Raw genomic sequence first — 4,724 nt, 5'->3', positions numbered from 1 at the left:
CTGGAAAGAAACGAGAGACACTGTTCTTTGGGATCAGTCGGTCTTGTCTTGAGGGCAGACACGGCTGGAGTTCGGTCACCGACTTCAGAGTGGAGTGGTGGAAGGAAACCCCAGTTCATTCAGGTGGGGACACCGCGTCCTGGTCTGGTTCGGCGACGTGGACCGCCTGTGTTGCCAGCAGCAGGGTGGGGGACAGCAAGAGGGAGGTAAGATCTCTGTCCCTACAGTTCAGGGTGGAACAAAGATGGGTCTAAACTTCAGAATTTCAAAACTCTAAATAGCATCTGTGTCAGAATTACTTTATACTGAATAGAAACTGCCTCAGAATCTCTCAAAATGAAAAAAGGTCTTAACGTTTTGTTACCAGTTTTGCTTGATGCAGTAGTACTGTGATTAGCGCTATTAAACCATTCTCACAGAAAAGCTCAGCATCACCGTCTGGTTTTTGCACTCCAGGTAGCCCTTGTGGGTTGGTTGGTCCAAAGATCCAAACCCTTAAAAATTCCTGTAGCTCCTTAGGTGTTATTTAGGATACAGGGGGGTAACATCACCAGATTGCGGATTTGTTCTGTTCGAGAGCGTTGGCGTGGCAGTCTGGGGGAAGAAACCTGCGTTGCGGTTATCTGTGGTGTAGCGACTACGGCAGAAGCTGAAGAAGGTCATTCTCTAGTAAATCCCCTTCAGCAGCATTAGATTTACGCTACTTTGGACATGTTACTGCTACTAACATGCCACCTGTTGCATTTTCTTTGTGAAGTGTGACTGTAAAAGCAAACAGCTCGCTCGGTTTCAGGCCCTGGCCTCTGCTCCGTTCTTTCTGCATTGGGGTCCTTGTTGAAAGAAACGCCTCACCACGCAGCATGCAAAGGGTGGTGCAAAAATAGTTTATTACGATATAGTTAATGTCAAGTTAGGTAATTATATTTACAAAATAAAAATGATCAGCTACATCCATGGGAACTTAGCATGTAACACAAGATTTTTTAAGGAATAAATACTGTGAGAAAAAGTGACGTTTCTATTACAGCGAGCAGTTGATCGGGAACAGTGGCTCTTAAAAAAGCGCTGAAATAAACTGGAGTGGAAGGGAGAAGGGAAGGAGAGAGGACCTCACACATACTGAGAAACAGGAGCCTCCAACACCCTTTCCCCTTTGCAGAGGGAAAAAAAAAATCACGTGTGAGGCATCATTTCCCGGACTAATCCGTGTGGAAAATGCCCCTTAAAAGAGGCCGTTCTGCCCTGCGGACGGACAGGGCTCGAGGACAACTGTGCTTCCTCCTCTCCCCACCGCCCCGCTGTGATCCTTCCTGGGTTTGAGCCGCAGGGATTTCCAGTAGCCGTGAGGCCGCAGCATCCCGGCGCTGCCCGGGCGCCGCTGTCCCCGCTCCGCTGCCACTTTGCCACTCGGGCCGCATCACAGGGCGGAGGCGGAGGGCTGGCCACCGCATCGCATCGTCACGGAAACTGGGAAACCACTCCTGCGTCCTCCTTACTCACGATTCCTTTGGGTCGTTTCCAGAGTCCCAAGTGGTAGAGCGTGGTGCGTGCGTGGTTTTAATCCGGAACGAGTCCCCTTCGGTTACGGGTCAGTCGTCGGTTAAAGCTGTGCTCAGAACTAAGGCGAGCCGCCTGTTCTCGTTAGGACGGTGGAGGAAGACCGACCATTAGTACCTGAATGGCCAGTGTCACTTCAGATACCACCCACAGACTTGCAGAACTTCCTTCTCCCTCCCCAAAACTTCATCCTTTCAAATATATGATTCTTTAAAACCTCAAGTCATCCAGAACTCCAGGTTCCAGGGGGGTGGACGCGGGTCAAAGACCGTGCGTTCCTATCTGCTTTCTACTTACCATAGTCTTTAGTATTTTACAACATACTTTGCGCTCTCTAGTTTAGAACAGAGCGAGTGTTCTTGTCAATCCTGCACACGGGCAGTCTGTGAAAAAAGCATGAAGAAAATAATGGTAATTGCACTCATGATTTACGAGTTCACGGCCAGCTGGCTTAGTTCTGTTGGTACCAGCTTGTCTGGCTCACCAGGTTCCTGCTAGTAAAACCCACACCCTCGGTTTCTCGTAGTAGTCTCGAACTGAGGCAGGACGAACCGCTGGGGCCGACACCTGCGTAGTTTCCAGCCCGCTCCCTGCTCCTGCAGCAGTACGTCTGCATCCTCTCCTGAGAAACGGTTTCTACTACAGGATCACGTAAGTTCAACTCAGTAGTAACTACGTCGTACTGGAAGTTATGTTTGAACAGTTACGTACTGGAAGTTACAGCGCACGTCCATGCTGCTGTAGGATGTGTGTCTCTCGTTCCCTTGTGAAGTCCAAGAGCATCTTGAATGCGCCGCACAAGCGAGTTGCAGCGTGACACCGGTGACGCCGGTGCCTCCGAGATCCGGGGGCTCGCTGCACTCACTGCAACAGCCCTAAGCTACTGCGCAAGGAGAGCTGCGTGTGCTCCGGCACCGAGCAGCTCCTGCTGCTCCGCGGAACGACAGGTAACAGTTTGCACGCGCACGGTGTTAATGCCACTATCAATCAAATACAAGATTACCGAGTTCTCTGCACGGAAAAAAAACCAACCCCAAGTTTATAGCGCAGTAAGGTTACAGTTCTCAAACAGACTGTACACGCTCTTTGGACAGGTATCTTCCAAACTGAAGGTATAGGTCAGCAGAAAAGGTTTGAAAAGATATTTATAACAGTCATCAAAACCAAACAAAACAGTTTATCAGGGCAGATGGGGTGGGACGTCTGTGTTAGAACAAGATTTAAAAATCAAAACCACAACTTAGTCACAAAAAAGAACCCTCCACTAATTTCTGAGTAATAAATATTTACATTGCGTGCTTTGAATACTATACAGGTTTTAAATTACTTTTTTTAAAAGAGAAGACTAACAAAGCTTTCTTTTTTTAAAAAAAAAAAATGGAAAAAATTACAGAGGAAAGGCAAGCTACATCGAGCGTGCATGTGCTTAAGTGTCCACAACAAACTTAAGTACTGTGTCCGAACCACGAAAAAATGCGAAGGTCTAGTGGAAGTGCAATCAAGTATAGAGTTGGTACAAAAGTGACACATTTGACAGTGCGGGGGGGCAGCACTATTAACGCAGTCCAGTCCACCTCTGTCACAGAACAAAAACAAAAAAAAAAGAGACTTTTCTGGTTTGCAAGTCAGCACACCATTCTAGTTTTGCAGCAAATGAACACAATTTGGTTCTTTTTTTATAGGTGGGCAAAGAGAAGGTCACATTTAAAGAAGGATTCAGTCCGTTTCAGGGGAGACGGTGCAAACGGCAGGAAAATTTTATGCAGGGGAAAAAAACCAAACGACTTGGAGCCAATTAAAAGGCATCTGTGTCTGCACCTTCATTGCACTTGACTTCTAGACCTCACATTTCAGCACGATCAACAGTGTAGAACTGTGTAAAACGCAGCGGCTTGCATTCCACGTGTTACGCCGTGTGCATATGGTGCCCTGGAGAGCGTCCGGGGCGGGATACCTACGAGGCCTCGCCCCGTTGGGCACAGCAGGAACCTGGACCACACCGAAAGGCGAAGCCCGCGGCCGGGGCCACGCTGAGCTGCTGCACTGGGCAGCGAGCGATGCAGACAGACTTTGAAAGCCTCCAGCGCAAGCGGGGAGCTCGCCCTCTCCTCCCCATGCTTCCCCCCACACACACAGACTCTCGCTAATTTAAATAGCCACGGATTTAGCTTGAAAGATGGCTGAAGCCTGGAGCAGGCAGAAGCAATAGGATAATTAAGGACCACCGCCAACAGTAAAAAGCTTTCCAGCTGGCTTGGTTTTTTTTTCCCCTTATTTTAAAGCACTGCTCTCTGCAGAAATATTTCAGTTTTCGGCCGTTTATTGGTGCTGCAGGTTCTCCCTCTTTCTTTGATGTAAAGGCAGGTAATGCACTGCCTCTTGCTTTGGAGAGCTGCTGAGACAGTTGCCAGACTGCAAGCGGAGCAGGGCCCGAAGGCTGGAGCACAGCCCCGCCGCAGGAGTTCGGGACAGCTGCCTGCATACCGCAGCATCTTCCCTCCTCCTCCTTCCCTTCGAGACCCCCCCAGAACTCGCAGCTGCCGCCGCAAGACATCGTATACAGCGTTCCCACCCTGTGAAGTGCTGCCCCGAAGGGTGCAGTTGATCCTGACGATGCCAAGCGGCCGCTGCTCAGCCCCCCGATGCGCCTGCAGTACAGCAGAGCCAGGTTCTCTGTTTTAATTTTCAAAGGAGCCCGACTCCCCAGTGGAAGATGGCTGCTCCTACAAGCTACAGCGTATGAGACCACCGCCACCACCACGTTCATGAAAGACCCCTTTGCTTAGCGATAAATATTTTAAACCCACAAAGTTCAGCAATAAGATTAATTGATTTGGCTTATTAAACGTTGCTAGAACCATGACAATGGCGGCCAGTGCCACCCGTCCCTCCGCACGCCGTGTTCCCTGCGGCTGTCCTCCTGCCATCCAACACATTTTATTTCAGCTACGCCCGTTGTTCGTGCCAGGGTTGTCTTTTTTCCCCCAGCAAACCTGCCTGTTTTGCTTTTCTCAGCTATCTCAAGGTCCGGAGAAGCTGGCCAATATGTATTAAACGAAAGTTCCCCGATAGCAAACCTGTGAGCAGCTGCTCCCCCGGGTCTGATCCTGTTCATACAGGAGTCCCAGCAAACCTCAGTTCAAATCATTTTACAGCTGTTTCAGGGA

Source organism: Pygoscelis adeliae, unplaced genomic scaffold (genome assembly GCF_000699105.1).
Source record: "Pygoscelis adeliae isolate BGI_AS28 unplaced genomic scaffold, ASM69910v1 Scaffold456, whole genome shotgun sequence".
Lineage (NCBI taxonomy): Eukaryota > Metazoa > Chordata > Aves > Sphenisciformes > Spheniscidae > Pygoscelis > Pygoscelis adeliae.
Note: the sequence above shows the minus strand (reverse complement) of the source record.